Source organism: Oncorhynchus keta, unplaced genomic scaffold (assembly GCF_023373465.1).
Source record: "Oncorhynchus keta strain PuntledgeMale-10-30-2019 unplaced genomic scaffold, Oket_V2 Un_contig_17880_pilon_pilon, whole genome shotgun sequence".
In the NCBI taxonomy this organism is placed as follows: domain Eukaryota; kingdom Metazoa; phylum Chordata; class Actinopteri; order Salmoniformes; family Salmonidae; genus Oncorhynchus; species Oncorhynchus keta.
Window position 1 is genome coordinate 32,501 of NW_026280629.1, and position 16,595 is coordinate 49,095.

The 16,595-nt window shown below is 44.3% G+C and overlaps 1 pseudogene across 1 annotated transcript in view; it reads right to left on the bottom strand.

Moving 5' to 3' along the window:
- LOC118383254 (ADP-ribosylation factor-binding protein GGA3-like) overlaps positions 1-13,043 on the bottom strand; it is a 34,678-nt pseudogene extending 21,635 nt beyond the window's left edge. The window contains exons 1-4 of the transcript XR_008104540.1: positions 12,731-13,043; positions 10,325-10,409; positions 9,016-9,091; positions 2,134-2,232 (exon numbers count right to left, since the gene is read on the bottom strand). The product of XR_008104540.1 is annotated as an ADP-ribosylation factor-binding protein GGA3-like (transcript). The remainder of the gene's footprint in view (positions 1-2,133; positions 2,233-9,015; positions 9,092-10,324; positions 10,410-12,730) is intronic.
- Between the last annotated feature and the right edge of the window lie 3,552 nt (positions 13,044-16,595).

Sequence of the window (16,595 nt, forward strand, 5' to 3'; positions counted from 1 at the left end):
GTCTAAACCACACAGAGCTCTACTGTAACCCAGCCTAATCTACAGTAACCCAGCCTAAACCACACAGAGCTCTACAGTAACCCAGCCTAAACCACACAGAGCTCTACTCTACTCTGACCTCTTTCTCCCCTCTCTCTCCAGATGAAATCTCGCGTCTTGTGACGGCCGGCCGCCCAACAACCTGCCCGCTCGACCCTATCCCCTCCTCCCTTCTCCAGACCATTTCCGGAGACCTTCTCCCTTACCTCACCTCGCTCATCAACTCATCCCTGACCGCTGGCTACGTCCCTTCCGTCTTCAAGAGAGCGAGAGTTGCACCCCTTCTGAAAAAACCTACACTCGATCCCTCCGATGTCAACAACTACAGACCAGTATCCCTTCTTTCTTTTCTCTCCAAAACTCTTGAACGTGCCGTCCTTGGCCAGCTCTCCCGCTATCTCTCTCAGAATAACCTTCTTGATCCAAATCAGTCAGGTTTCAAGACTAGTCATTCAACTGAGACTGCTCTTCTCTGTATCACGGAGGCGCTCCGCACCGCTAAAGCTAACTCTCTCTCCTCTGCTCTCATCCTTCTAGACCTATCGGCTGCCTTCGATACTGTGAACCATCAGATCCTCCTCTCCACCCTCTCCGAGTTGGGCATCTCCGGCGCGGCCCACGCTTGATTGCGTCCTACCTGACAGGTCGCTCCTACCAGGTGGCGTGGCGAGAATCTGTCTCCTCACCACGCGCTCTCACCACTGGTGTCCCCCAGGGCTCTGTTCTAGGCCCTCTCCTATTCTCGCTATACACCAAGTCACTTGGCTCTGTCATAACCTCACATGGTCTCTCCTATCATTGCTATGCAGACGACACACAATTAATCTTCTCCTTTCCCCTTCTGATGACCAGGTGGCATTAATCGCATCTCTGCATGTCTGGCAGACATATCAGTGTGGATGACGGATCACCACCTCAAGTTGAACCTCGGCAAGACGGAGCTGCTCTTCCTCCCGGGAAGGACTGCCCGTTCCATGATCTCGCCATCACGGTTGACAACTCCATTGTGTCCTCCTCCCAGAGCGCTAAGAACCTTGGCGTGATCCTGGACAACACCCTGTCGTTCTCAACTAACATCAAGGCGGTGGCCCGTTCCTGTAGGTTCATGCTCTACAACATCCGCAGAGTACGACCCTGCCTCACACAGGAAGCGGCGCAGGTCCTAATCCAGGCACTTGTCATCTCCCGTCTGGATTACTGCAACTCGCTGTTGGCTGGGCTCCCCTGCCTGTGCCATTAAACCCCTACAACTCATCCAGAACGCCGCAGCCCGTCTGGTGTTCAACCTTCCCAAGTTCTCTCACGTCACCCCGCTCCTCCGCTCTCTCCACTGGCTTCCAGTTGAAGCTCGCATCCGCTACAAGACCATGGTGCTTGCCTACGGAGCTGTGAGGGGAACGGCACCTCAGTACCTCCAAGCTCTGATCAGGCCCTACACCAAAACAAGGGCACTGCGTTCATCCACCTCTGGCCTGCTCGCCTCCCTACCACTGAGGAAGTACAGTTCCCGCTCAGCCCAGTCAAAACTGTTCGCTGCTCTGGCTCCCCAATGGTGGAACACACTCCCTCACGACGCCAGGACAGCGGAGTCAATCACCACCTTCCGGAGACACCTGAAACCCCACCTCTTTAAGGAATACCTAGGATAGGATAAAGTAATCCTTCTCACCCCCCTTAAAAGATTTAGATGCACTATTGTAAAGTGGCTGTTCCACTGGATGTCATAAGATGAATGCACCAATTTGTAAGTCGCTCTGGATAAGAGCGTCTGCTAAATGACTTAAATGTAAATGTACTGTAACCCAGCCTAAACTACAGTAACCCAGCGTAAACCACACAGAGCTCTACTGTAACCTAGCCTAAACTACAGTAACCCAGCCTAAACCACACAGAGCTCTACAGTAACCCAGCCTAAACTACAGTAACCCAGCCTAAACCACAAAGAGCTCTACAGTAACCCAGCCTAAACTACAGTAACCCAGCCTAAACCACACAGAGCTCTACAGTAACCCAGCCTAATAGGCTTCCCAATAGGCTTCCATTTGGGATGACCACAGACACATTCCTTATAAAACCTTTTTTGGTCATTCATACCTTTGGAGACAGGACTTTGATGAGTTCATTGAGGAAGCGGAATTTTGCCGCCTCACTGTGGAACCTCTTGCCACAGTTGTTCATGCAGGCTTCTAGAACCTGTGGGAAACAGTGATGTCAGAATTCTATAGGTTCTACAGGAAGTGTATTTCAGCTTCACCTCCGCACCACACCACTGACCCAGGAACTGCAGATAAATCAATCACATTTATTTTCTAAAGCCCTTTATACTTCAGCAGCAGTCACACAGAGCTCTACAGTAACCCAGCCTAGACTACAGTAACCCAGCCTAGACTACAGTAACCCAGCCTAAACTACAGTAACCCAGCCTAGACTACAGTAACCCAGCCTAGACTACACTAACCCAGGGTGCATCCATTGACAGACAGCCCCAGTCAGTGTGTAGGGAACAGGGTGCATCCATTAACAGACAGCCCCAGTCAGTGTGTAGGGAACAGGGTGCATCCATTGACAGACAGCCCCAGTCAGTGTGTAGGGAACAGGGTGCATCCATTAACAGACAGCCCCAGTCAGTGTGTAGGGAACAGGGTGCATCCATTAACAGACAGCCCCAGACAGTGTGTAGGGAACAGGGTACATCCATTAACAGACAGCCCCAGACAGTGTGTAGGGAACAGGGTGCACCCATTAACAGACAGCCCCAGACAGTGTGTAGGGAACAGGGTGCATCCATTAACAGACAGCCCCAGACAGTGTGTAGGGAACAGGGTGCATCCATTAACAGACAGCCCCAGTTAGTGTGTAGGGAACAGGGTGTACCCATTAACAGACAGCCCCAGTTAGTGTGTAGGTAGGGAACAGGGTGCATCCATTAACAGACAGCCCCAGACAGTGTGTAGGGAACAGGGTGCATCCATTAACAGACAGCCCCAGTCAGTGTGTAGGGAACAGGGTGCATCCATTAACAGACAGCCCCAGTTAGTGTGTAGGGAACAGGGTGCATCCATTAACAGACAGCCCCAGTCAGTGTGTAGGGAACAGGGTGCATCCATTAACAGACAGCCCCAGACAGTGTGTAGGGAACAGGGTGCATCCATTAACAGACAGTGTGTAGGGAACAGGGTGCATCCATTAACAGACAGTGTGTAGGGAACAGGGTGCATCCATTAACAGACAGTGTGTAGGGAACAGGGTGCATCCATTAACAGACAGCCCCAGTCAGTGTGTAGGGAACAGGGTGCATCCATTGACAGACAGACAGCCCCAGACAGTGTGTAGGGAACAGGGTGCATCCATTAACAGACAGACAGCCCCAGACAGTGTGTAGGGAACAGGGTGCATCCATTGACAGACAGCCCCAGTCAGTGTGTAGGGAACAGGGTGCATCCATTGACAGACAGCCCCAGACAGTGTGTAGGGAACAGGGTGCATCCATTGACAGACAGCCCCAGTTAGTGTGTAGGGAACAGGGTGCATCCATTAACAGACAGCCCCAGTTAGTGTGTAGGGAACAGGGTGCATCCATTAACAGACAGCCCAGACAGTGTGTAGGGAACAGGGTGCATCCATTAACAGACAGCCCAGACAGTGTGTAGGGAACAGGGTGCATCCATTGACAGACAGCCCCAGACAGTGTGTAGGGAACAGGGTGCATCCATTAACAGACAGCCCCAGTCAGTGTGTAGGGAACAGGGTGCATCCATTAACAAACAGCCCCAGTCAGTGTGTAGGGAACAGGGTGCATCCATTGACAGACAGCCCCAGTCAGTGTGTAGGGAACAGGGTGCATCCATTAACAGACAGCCCCAGTCAGTGTGTAGGGAACAGTGACCATACTGCTTACCACGCTACATGTGAGTAAATTAAAAGTCGCACTCATGTCATTCTCCTGCTCGATTCATTTGTTTAAACCCTGTTCTTCAAGCACCCCATTGTTACCAGCCAGGTGAACTGTTGACCCTCATCATGTCCTCTTAAACCATATTAGCCACTCTCTCTCTTGCTCTCTTTACTCTAGTTCCAGTTCTCTCTCTCTCTCCTCTCGTTCCAGTTCTCTCTCTCCCTCTCCTCTCGTTCCAGTTCTCTCTCTCCCTCTCCTCTCGTTCCAGTTCTCTCTCTCTCTCTTGCTCTCTTTACTCTAGTTCCAGTTCTCTCTCTCTCTCTTGCTCTCTTTACTCTAGTTCCAGTTCTCTCTCTCTCTCCTCTAGTTCCAGTTCTCTCTCTCTCTCCTCTAGTTCCAGTTCTCTCTCTCTCTCTTGCTCTCTTTACTCTCGTTCCAGTTCTCTCTCTCTTTACTCTAGTTCCAGTTCTCTCTCTCTTTACTCTAGTTCCAGTTCTCTCTCTCCCTCTCCTCTCGTTCCAGTTCTCTCTCTCCCTCTCCTCTCGTTCCAGTTCTCTCTCTCCCTCTCCTCTCGTTCCAGTTCTCTCTCTCCCTCTCCTCTCGTTCCAGTTCTCTCTCTCCCTCTCCTCTCGTTCCAGTTCTCTCTCTCCCTCTCCTCTCGTTCCAGTTCTCTCTCTCCCTCTCCTCTCGTTCCAGTTCTCTCGCTCTCTCTCTCTCTCCTCTAGTTCCAGTTCTCTCTCTCTCTCTTTACTCTAGTTCCAGTTCTCTCTCTCTTTACTTTAGTTCCAGTTCTCTCTCTCTTTACTCTAGTTCCAGTTCTCTCTCTCTTTACTCTAGTTCCAGTTCTCTCTCTTTACTCTAGTTCCAGTTCTCTCTCTTTTTACTCTAGTTCCAGTTCTCTCTCTTTTTACTCTAGTTCCAGTTCTCTCTCTCTTTACTCTAGTTTCAGTTCTCCCTCTCTTTACTCTAGTTCCAGTTCTCTCTCTTTACTCTAGTTCCAGTTCTCTCTCTTTTTACTCTAGTTCCAGTTCTCTCTCTCTTTACTCTAGTTCCAGTTCTCTCTCTCTTTAATCTAGTTCCAGTTCTCTCTCTCTTTACTCTAGTTCCAGTTCTCTCTCTCTTTACTCTAGTTCCAGTTCTCTCTCTTTACTCTAGTTCCAGTCTCTCTCTTTTACTCTAGTTCCAGTTCTCTCTCTTTTTACTCTAGTTCCAGTTCTCTCTCTTTACTCTAGTTTCAGTTCTCCCTCTCTTTACTCTAGTTCCAGTTCTCTCTCTTTACTCTAGTTCCAGTTCTCTCTCTTTTACTCTAGTTCCAGTCTTTCTCTCTCTCTTTACTCTAGTTCCAGTTCTCTCTCTTTTTACTCTAGTTCCAGTTCTCTCTCTCTTTTTACTCTAGTTCCAGTTCTCTCTCTCTTTACTCTAGTTTCAGTTCTCCCTCTCTTTACTCTAGTTCCAGTTCTCTCTCTTTACTCTAGTTCCAGTTCTCTCTCTTTTTACTCTAGTTCCAGTTCTCTCTCTCTTTACTCTAGTTCCAGTTCTCTCTCTCTTTAATCTAGTTCCAGTTCTCTCTCTCTTTACTCTAGTTCCAGTTCTCTCTCTCTTTACTCTAGTTCCAGTTCTCTCTCTTTTTACTCTAGTTCCAGTTCTCTCTCTTTTTACTCTAGTTCCAGTTCTCTCTCTCTTTACTCTAGTTTCAGTTCTCCCTCTCTTTACTCTAGTTCCAGTTCTCTCTCTTTACTCTAGTTCCAGTTCTCTCTCTTTTTACTCTAGTTCCAGTTCTCTCTCTCTTTACTCTAGTTCCAGTTCTCTCTCTCTTTAATCTAGTTCCAGTTCTCTCTCTCTTTACTCTAGTTCCAGTTCTCTCTCTTTTTACTCTAGTTCCAGTTCTCTCTCTTTACTCTAGTTCCAGTTCTCTCTCTTTACTCTAGTTCCAGTTCTCTCTCTTTTTACTCTAGTTCCAGTTCTCTCTCTTTTTACTCTATTTCCAGTTCTCTCTCTTTACTCTAGTTCCAGTTCTCTCTCTTTACTCTAGTTCCAGTTCTCTCTCTTTACTCTAGTTCCAGTTCTCTCTCTTTTTACTCTAGTTCCAGTTCTCTCTCTTTACTCTAGTTCCAGTTCTCTCTCTTTTTACTCTAGTTCCAGTTCTCTCTCTTTACTCTAGTTCCAGTTCTCTCTCTTTACTCTAGTTCCAGTTCTCTCTCTTTACTCTAGTTCCAGTTCTCTCTCTTTACTCTAGTTCCAGTTCTCTCTCTTTACTCTAGTTCCAGTTCTCTCTCTTTACTCTAGTTCCAGTTCTCTCTCTTTACTCTAGTTCCAGTTCTCTCTCTTTACTCTAGTTCCAGTTCTCTCTCTTTACTCTAGTTCCAGTTCTCTCTTTACTCTAGTTCCAGTTCTCTCTTTACTCTAGTTCCAGTTCTCTCTTTACTCTAGTTCCAGTTATCTCTCTACTCTAGTTCCAGTTCTCTCTCTACTCTAGTTCCATTTCTCTCTCTCCTCTAGTTCCAGTTCTCTCTCTTTACTCTAGTTCCAGTTCTCTCTCTTTTTACTCTAGTTCCAGTTCTCTCTCTTTTTACTCTAGTTCCAGTTCTCTCTCTTTACTCTAGTTCCAGTTCTCTCTCTACTCTAGTTCCAGTTCTCTCTCTACTCTAGTTCCAGTTCTCTCTCTCCTCTAGTTCCAGTTCTCTCTCTCCTCTAGTTCCAGTTCTCTCTCTCCTCTAGTTCCAGTTCTCTCTCTCCTCTCTTTCCAGTTCTCTCTATCCTCTCGTTCCAGTTCTCTCTCTCCTCTCATTCCAGTTCTCTACCTTCTCTCTTTCCAGTTCTCTCTATCCTCTCGTTCCAGTTCTCTCTCTCCTCTCATTCCAGTTCTCTCTCTCCTCTCTTTCCAGTTCTCTCTATCCTCTCGTTCCAGTTCTCTCTCTCCTCTCGTTACAGTTCTCTACCTTCTCTCGCTTCACTAACTAGCAACGCGTGAAACCCTGGGCGCTCCTTCACGTGACATAACCCACAAGAGCCAAGAGAAACCACACAATGCATTTCCTTCATATCGTTCAACCTATTACTGTGAGGGGCTGAAGAGCCTCTCTCTGCTGAGGAGACTGGATCTTCTGTTACGTAGAGGGGGTTTTACAACAGTATTATATAGTTATTACTATAGTATAATGTTATCTTACTGTGAGGGGCTGAAGAGCCTCTCTCTGCTGAGGAGACTGGATCTTCAACAGTATTATATAGTTATTACTATAGTATAATGTTATCTTACTGTGAGGGGCTGAAGAGCCTCTCTCTGCTGAGGAGACTGGATCTTCAACAGTATTATATAGTTATTACTATAGTATAATGTTATCTTACTGTGAGGGGCTGAAGAGCCTCTCTCTGCTGAGGAGACTGGATCTTCAACAGTATTATATAGTTATTACTATAGTATAATGTTATCTTACTGTGAGGGGCTGAAGAGCCTCTCTCTGCTGAGGAGACTGGATCTTCAACAGTATTATATAGTTATTACTATAGTATAATGTTATCTTACTGTGAGGGGCTGAAGAGCCTCTCTCTGCTGAGGAGACTGGATCTTCAACAGTATTATATAGTTATTACTATAGTATAATGTTATCTTACTGTGAGGGGCTGAAGAGCCTCTCTCTGCTGAGGAGACTGGATCTTCAACAGTATTATATAGTTATTACTATAGTATAATGTTATCTTACTGTGAGGGCCTGAAGAGCCTCTCTCTGCTGAGGAGACTGGATCTTCAACAGTATTATATAGTTATTACTATAGTATAATGTTATCTTACTGTGAGGGGCTGAAGAGCCTCTCTCCGCTGAGGAGACTGGATCTTCAACAGTATTATATAGTTATTACTATAGTATAATGTTATCTTACTGTGAGGGGCTGAAGAGCCTCTCTCTGCTGAGGAGACTGGATCTTCAACAGTATTATATAGTTATTACTATAGTATAATGTTATCTTACTGTGAGGGGCTGAAGAGCCTCTCTCCGCTGAGGAGACTGGATCTTCAACAGTATTATATAGTTATTACTATAGTATAATGTTATCTTACTGTGAGGGGCTGAAGAGCCTCTCTCCGCTGAGGAGACTGGATCTTCAACAGTATTATATAGTTATTACTATAGTATAATGTTATCTTACTGTGAGGGCCTGAAGAGCCTCTCTCTGCTGAGGAGACTGGATCTTCAACAGTATTATATAGTTATTACTATAGTATAATGTTATCTTACTGTGAGGGGCTGAAGAGCCTCTCTCTGCTGAGGAGACTGGATCTTCAACAGTATTATATAGTTATTACTATAGTATAATGTTATCTTACTGTGAGGGCCTGAAGGGCCTCTCTCTGCTGAGGAGACTGGATCTTCAACAGTATTATATAGTTATTACTATAGTATAATGTTATCTTACTGTGAGGGGCTGAAGCGCCTCTCTCTGCTGAGGAGACTGGATCTTCTGTTACGTAGAGGGGGTTTTACAACAGTATTATATAGTTATTACTATAGTATAATGTTATCTTACTGTGAGGGGCTGAAGGGCATCTCTCTGCTGAGGAGACTGGATCTTCAACAGTATTATATAGTTATTACTATAGTATAATGTTATCTTACTGTGAGGGCCTGCAGAGCCTCTCTCTGCTGAGGAGACTGGATCTTCAACAGTATTATATAGTTATTACTATAGTATAATGTTATCTTACTGTGAGGGGCTGAAGCGCCTCTCTCTGCTGAGGAGACTGGATCTTCAACAGTATTATATAGTTATTACTATAGTATAATGTTATCTTACTGTGAGGGCCTGAAGGGCATCTCTCTGCTGAGGAGACTGGATCTTCAACAGTATTATATAGTTATTACTATAGTATAATGTTATCTTACTGTGAGGGCCTGCAGAGCCTCTCTCTGCTGAGGAGACTGGATCTTCAACAGTATTATATAGTTATTACTATAGTATAATGTTATCTTACTGTGAGGGGCTGAAGCGCCTCTCTGCTGAGGAGACTGGATCTTCTGTTACGTAGAGGGGGTTTTACAACAGTATTATATAGTTATTACTATAGTATAATGTTATCTTACTGTGAGGGCCTGCAGAGCCTCTCTCTGCTGAGGAGACTGGATCTTGTGGGCCAGGAGACGAGTGGCAACCTGAGGACTGGGAATAGGAGAGTAGATTTATAAACTAGCAGTGGGCATTTAGAATCCCTGTAGCCTACTGCTATACAATCAGGGGGCATTTAGAATCCCTGTAGCCTACTGCTATACAATCAGAGGGCATTTACAATCCCTGTAGCCTACTGCTATACAATCAGAGGGCATTTAGAATCCCTGTAGCCTACTGCTATACAATCAGAGTGCATTTACAATCCCTGTAGCCTACTGCTATACAATCAGAGGGCATTTAGAATCCCTGTAGCCTACTGCTATACAATCAGAGGGCATTTAGAATCCCTGTAGCCTACTGCTATACAATCAGAGGGCATTTATAATCCCTGTAGCCTACTGCTATACAATCAGAGGGCATTTAGAATCCCTGTAGCCTACTGCTATACAATCAGAGGGCATTTAGAATCCCTGTAGCCTACTGCTATACAATCAGAGGGCATTTAGAATCCCTGTAGCCTACTGCTATACAATCAGAGGGCATTTAGAATCCCTGTAGTCTACTGCTATACAATCAGAGGGCATTTAGAATCCCTGTAGCCTACTGCTGTACCCTATTCCCTATATCGTGCACTACTTTAGACCAGGGACCTATGGGCCCTAGCGCTATAGACAGGGAAGGGTACTATTTGGGTTCCTTCTGTTAGTGCACTAAGTCTACTTTTGACCAGAGCCCCTAAATAGTGCCCTATTATAGAGAATAGGTTGTACTGGTCATCAGTAGTTCACTATATAGATAATAGGTTGTCCTGGTCATTAGTAGTTCACTATATAGATAATAGGTTGTCCTGGTCATTAGTAGTTCACTATATAGATAATAGGTTGTCCTGGTCATTAGTAGTTCACTATATAGATAATAGGTTGTCCTGGTCATTAGTAGTTCACTATATAGATAATAGGTTGTCCTGGTCATTAGTAGTTCACTATATAGATAATAGGTTGTACTGGTCATCAGTAGTTCACTATATAGATAATAGGTTGTCCTGGTCATTAGTAGTTCACTATATAGATAATAGGTTGTCCTGGTCATTAGTAGTTCACTATATAGATAATAGGTTGTCCTGGTCATTAGTAGTTCACTATATAGATAATAGGTTGTCCTGGTCATTAGTAGTTCACTATATAGATAATAGGTTGTCCTGGTCATTAGTAGTTCACTATATAGATAATAGGTTGTCCTGGTCATAAGCTGCCGTCAGGGGACACAGCCATAGTGTCTACTCACCCATCAGCCTCCTGGTTGACCTGGTCATAGAAGCCCTGGATACTGTCCCACCTGTCTTCTGAGTTAGACGGGTCTGTGGCCTTGTCTGAGAGAGAGAGAGAGAAGAGAGAGAGAGAGAGAAGAGAAAGAGAGAGAAGAGAAAGAGAGAGAAGAGAACGAGAGAGAAGAGAAAGAGAGAGAGAAAAGAGAGAGAGAGAGAAAAGAGAGAAAAGAGAGAGAGAAAAAAGAGAGAGAAAAAGAGAGAAAAAAGAGAGAGAGAGAAAGGAGAAGAAGAAGAGAGAGAGAGAGAGAGAGAAAAGAGAGGAGAGAGAGAAAGAGAGGAGAGAGAGAAAAGAGAGAGAGAGAAAGAGAGAGAGAAAAGAGGAGAGAGAGAAAAAGGAGAGAGAGAAAGAGAGAGAGAGAAAAGAGAGAGAAAAGAGAGAGAGAAAAAGAGAGGAGAGAGAAAAGAGGAGAGAGAGAAAGAGAGAGAAAAAGAGAGAGAGAAAAGAGAGAGAAAGAGAAAAGAGAGAGAGAGAGGAGAGAGAGAGAGAGAAAAAGAGAGAGAGAGAGAGAAAGAGAGAGAAGAGAAAGAGAGAGAAGAGAACGAGAGAGAAGAGAACGAGAGAGAAAGAAAGAGAGAGAGAGAGAAAAGAGAGGAGAGAGAGAAAAGAGAGAAAAGAGAGAGAGAAAAAAAGAGAGGAGAGAAAAGAGAGAGAAAAAGAGAGAGAGAGAGAAAGGAGAAAGAAGAGAGAGAGAGAGAGAGAAAAGAGAGGAGAGAGAAAAAGAGAGAGAGAGAGAGAAAAGAGGAGAGAGAAAAGAGAGAGAGAGAAAAAGAGAGAGAGAAAAAGAGAGAGAGAAAAGAGAGAGAGAGAAAAGAGGAGAGAGAGAAAAGAGAGAGAAAAAGAGAGGAGAGAAAAAAGAGAGGAGAGAAAAAGAGAGAGAGAGAGAGAGAAAAGAGGAGAGAGAGAAAAGAGAGAGAAAAGAGAGAGAAAAGAGAGAGAAAAAGAGAGAGAGGAGAGAGAAAAAAAGAGAGAGAGAAAAAGAGGAGAGAGAAAAGAGAGAGAGAGAGAAAAGAGAGAGAGAGAAAAAAGAGAGAGAGGAGAGAGAGAAAAGAGGAGAGAGAGAAAAAGAGAGAGAGAGAAAAGAGAGGAGAGAGAAAAGAGAGGAGAGAGAGAGAAAAGAGAGAGAAAAAAGGAGAGAGAGAAAGAGAGGAGAGAAAAAGAGGAAGGAGAGAGAAAAAGAGAGAGAGAGAAAGAAAGGAGCCTATCAGCCTAGCGTTGCATTAGATGGGTCTGTGACCTGCCTGGGATATAAATAGAAACAAATATAGAAGAAGAAAAACAAACGTTTGCCCTTCTGATCAAAGGAAGGTCCCTGCAAGTGTGTGTTCTACAATGACGATGTTGTAACATTGAACTAGAACCGGAAGCTCACTGTGCCGTGTCGTGGGTGTAGGCAGTGGTGTACTTTAAAGTACTAATACTGGGGTCTTTACCAGAGAACATCACTGGTCATCCCTACTGCCTCTGATCTGGTGGACTCACTAAACACATGCTTCGTTTGTCTTGAGTGTTGGAGCGTGTCCCTGGCTATCCGTAAATTGTAAAAAATATATATATATTACAAAATGGTCCCGTCTGGTTTGCTTTAATATAAGGAATTTGAAATGATTTATACTTTCACTTTTGATACTTAAGAATATTTTAGCATTTTTTACATTTGATACTTATATTTAAAACCAAAATACTTTTACTCGTGTAGGATTTTACTGGGTGACTTTCACTTGGACTAATAAAGGTATATTTTACTCAAGTATGAGAAGTTGGGTACTTTTTTTCCACCGCTGGGTTAGTCGAAGGAAAGGAGAAGATTTTTTAAAAAACATCTGGATGAGCGCGTGACTGGCTGATAAGATGTTTCTTTCTCATACTTCCTGTTCTTTCAAAGCTATTTTGTTGCGTTTAAAAATGAACATATTGGTAATAAATTATAAACCATGCATGCCCTTCACAATCAAACTTTGTAACTTTTTATTCCGTAATTCCCTCCGCGGAATTTGCTACAAAGTAAACATGAGTAAAGTAAAGTAAGCAAAGTAAACATGAGATGTAAAACGCCACTTCAATGCAGCGCGACAACAAGGCAGTTTCAACTACAGTTACAGCAGCTGTAAATATCGCTCGCCATATTTGCACGCGCTCATACAAATGACGAGACATAAAGCCTGTTTATTAAACTGGCTCGACTAAGGTTCGACTTTCCGTCACGCACAACTTCAAGATGCAACATTTCCAAATGTGAACCATAAGACAAGTTATTGTCAAACGACAAAAATATACAATCGCACTACTATAAAGAAATACATTAAACAAACTCTCTGAAGAAAAAGAAAGAAAAAAAACGAATTCCCCGTGTCATCTAACTTACTCAGCCACGACTCTAGACTCTCTCCGCCACTGTCTCCGGTCGCCATGGCCTTTGCTGTCGCCTTCCCCCGGTACTCGGTGACTTCTCAAAACTTCACACCGTCCTCTTAGCGGGCGGAAAGAAGTGTCAACTCGTCTAGAGAGACCAGCTCACAGCCGCGACATGTGACTCGAGTTGCGAAGTCAGAAGTTATGACGTTCCAAATGGTACCCTATTCCTAGTACGCTCACTTTAACCAGATCCTTACGGCTAAAAATAGTGCACTATTAAACGAAAAAGGGGGTAATTTGGAATGTAAGTCGCATACCAGTTATATTACAACTTCTCCGCGGCTGAGCTACGTCCCTATGCTATGCAACGTAAACACGTTTTTTTCCACAGCAGGTTTTTTTTTAAATATGTCACAACTTTTCCTTGGTGGTTTATGAGTTTGAGCTATGCAATATTATAACATATATATATACAGCAGGTTTTATTTTTTATAATATATATAATATATATATATATATATATATATAATAATACAAATGTATTTATTTAATTTAACCTGTATTTGATCAGGAGTAATACTGAGACCAATGTCTCTTTACAGATGAGCCTTGAAGTAGATCAATTCCAGAAAACCAATATAAATACCCAAATACAGAAAGAATAACGTCATAAAACAAACACATTCATCAGTAATAAGAATATAATAATAATAATAATAATAATATCTGTGGCTCAGTTGGTAGAGCATGGCGCTTGTAACGCCAGGGTAGTGGGTTCGATTCCCGGGACCACCCATACGTAGAATGTATGCACACATGACTGTAAGTCGCTTTGGATAAAAGCGTCAGCTAAATGGCATATATTATTATTATATTAGTAATAATGTCCTCAATCAGCTTTCTGAATTGACCGAGAGACACCAGAACAAACAGATTTGAGAACATTTTGAAGATTGTTCCGCAAATAAGGTGCAAGACTAAAGGCTGATGTACCGAACTCAGTAGAGACTAAAGGAGTTTCCAGAGTTAACCATCCCTGAGACCGGATGTGGTAAACAGGTTAGCTACAGTGAGACTTTTATTTTGTAAAAATGCTTTATAAAATGAAAACACCAACTTACCATATGTCTAAAATAACTTTCATTCTATCTTTTTTTTAAATGTATTTTTAACCTTTATTTAACAAGGCAGGTAAGAACAAATTCTTATTTACAATAATGGCCTTGTTCAGGGGCAGAACGACAGATTTTTACCTCGTCAGCTCTGGGATTCGATCGAGCAACCATTTCGGTCACCGTACTCTAAACACTAGGCTTCCTGCCGCCCCTCCACTCTAACCACTAGGCTACCTGCCGCCCCTACACTCTAACCACCAGGCTACCTGCCGCCCCTACACTCTAACCACTAGGCTACCTGCCGCCCCTCCACTCTAACCACTAGGCTACCTGCCGCCCTAAACTCTAACCACTAGGCTACCTGCCGCCCTACACTCTAACCACTAGGCTACCTGCCGCAGGCCCTACACTCTAACCACTCTAACCACAGGCTACCTGCCGCCCTCTAACACTCTACACACTAGGCTACCTGCCACCCCTCCACTCTAACCACTAGGCTACCTGCCGCCCCTACACTCTAACCACTAGGCTACCTGCCGCCCCTACACTCTAACCACTAGGCTACCTGCCGCCCCTACACTCTAACCACCAGGCTACCTGCCGCCCCTACACTCTAACCACTAGGCTACCACTAGGCCGCCCCTACACTCTAACCACTAGGCTACCTGCCCCACTCTAACCACCAGGCCCTGCCGCCCTACACTCTAACCACTAGGCTACCTGCCCTCCCCTAACCAAATGGACAATCAACCATAATCAATTTAATGTTGAATACATTTAGGAGTTCCCACTGAAGACATAAGAGCACAGATCATTAGTAGAAACTGTTTTATTGCAAACATTTCCAGTTCAACTTGACTGAATGTCCTTTACAAGTCCAGTGTGATTGAGATCATATGCAGTCCAGGAATATTGTTAGAACCAGATAACCAGTCCTCAGTGTTGCTGTGTTAGAACCAGATAACCAGTCCTCAGTGTTGCTGTGTTAGAACCAGATAACCAGTCCTCAGTGTTGCTGTGTTAGAACCAGATAACCAGATAACCAGATCCTCAGTGTTGCTGTGTTAGAACCAGATAACCAGTCCTCAGTGTTGCTGTAAACCAGATAACCAGTCCTCAGTGTTGCTGTGTTAGAACCAGATAACCAGTCCTCAGTGTTGCTGTGTTAGAACCAGATAACCAGTCCTCAGTGTTGCTGTGTTAGAACCAGATAACCCCAGTCCTCAGTGTTGCTGTGTTAGAACCAGATAACCCAGTCCTCAGTGTTGCTGTGTTAGAACCAGATAACCAGTCCTCAGTGTTGCTGTGTTAGAACCAGATAACCAGTCCTCAGTGTTGCTGTGTTAGAACCAGTCCTCAGTGTTGCTGTGTTAGAACCAGATAACCAGTCCTCAGTGTTGCTGTGTTAGAACCAGATAACCAGTCCTCAGTGTTGCTGTGTTAGAACCAGATAACCAGTCCTCAGTGTTGCTGTGTTAGAACCAGATAACCAGTCCTCAGTGTTGCTGTGTTAGAACCAGATAACCAGTCCTCAGTGTTGCTGTGTTAGAACCAGATAACCAGTCCTCAGTGTTGCTGTAACCAGTTAGTGTTAGAACCAGATAACCAGTCCTCAGTGTTGCTGTGTTAGAACCAGATAACCAGTCCTCAGTGTTGCTGTGTTAGAACCAGATAACCAGTCCTCAGTGTTGCTGTGTTAGAACCAGATAACCAGTCCTCAGTGTTGCTGTGTTAGAACCAGATACCAGTCCTCAGTGTTGCTGTGTTAGAACCAGATAACCAGTCCTCAGTGTTGCTGTGTTAGAACCAGATAACCAGTCCTCAGTGTTGCTGTGTTAGAACCAGATAACCAGTCCTCAGTGTTGCTGTGTTAGAACCAGATAACCAGTCCTCAGTGTTGCTGTGTTAGAACCAGATAACCAGTCCTCAGTGTTGCTGTGTTAGAACCAGATAACCAGTCCTCAGTGTTGCTGTGTTAGAACCAGATAACCCAGTCCTCAGTGTTAGAACCAGATAACCAGCTGTGTTAGAACCAGATAACCAGTCCTCAGTGTTGCTGTGTTAGAACCAGATAACCAGTCCTCAGTGTTGCTGTGTTAGAACCAGATAACCAGTCCTCAGTGTTGCTGTGTTAGAACCAGATAACCAGTCCTCAGTGTTGCTGTGTTAGAACCAGATAAACCAGATAACCAGTCCTCAGTGTTGCTGTGTTAGAACCAGATAACCAGTCCTCAGTGTTGCTGTGTTAGAACCAGATAACCAGTCCTCAGTGTTGCTGTGTTAGAACCAGATAACCAGTCCTCAGTGTTGCTGTGTTAGAACCAGATAACCAGTCCTCAGTGTTGCTGTGTTAGAACCAGATAACCAGTCCTCAGTGTTGCTGTGTTAGAACCAGATAACCAGTCCTCAGTGTTGCTGTGTTAGAACCAGATAACCAGTCCTCAGTGTTGCTGTGTTAGAACCAGATAACCAGTCCTCAGTGTTGCTGTGTTAGAACCAGATAACCAGTCCTCAGTGTTGCTGTGTTAGAACCAGATAACCAGTCCTCAGTGTTGCTGTGTTAGAACCAGATAACCAGTCCTCAGTGTTGTGTTAGAACCAGATAACCAGTCCTCAGTGTTGCTGTGTTAGAACCAGATAACGTCCCAGTCCTCAGTGTTGCTGTGTTAGAACCAGATAACCAGTCCTCAGTGTTGCTGTGTTAGAACCAGATAACCAGTCCTCAGTGTTGCTGTGTTAGAACCAGATAACCAGTCCTCA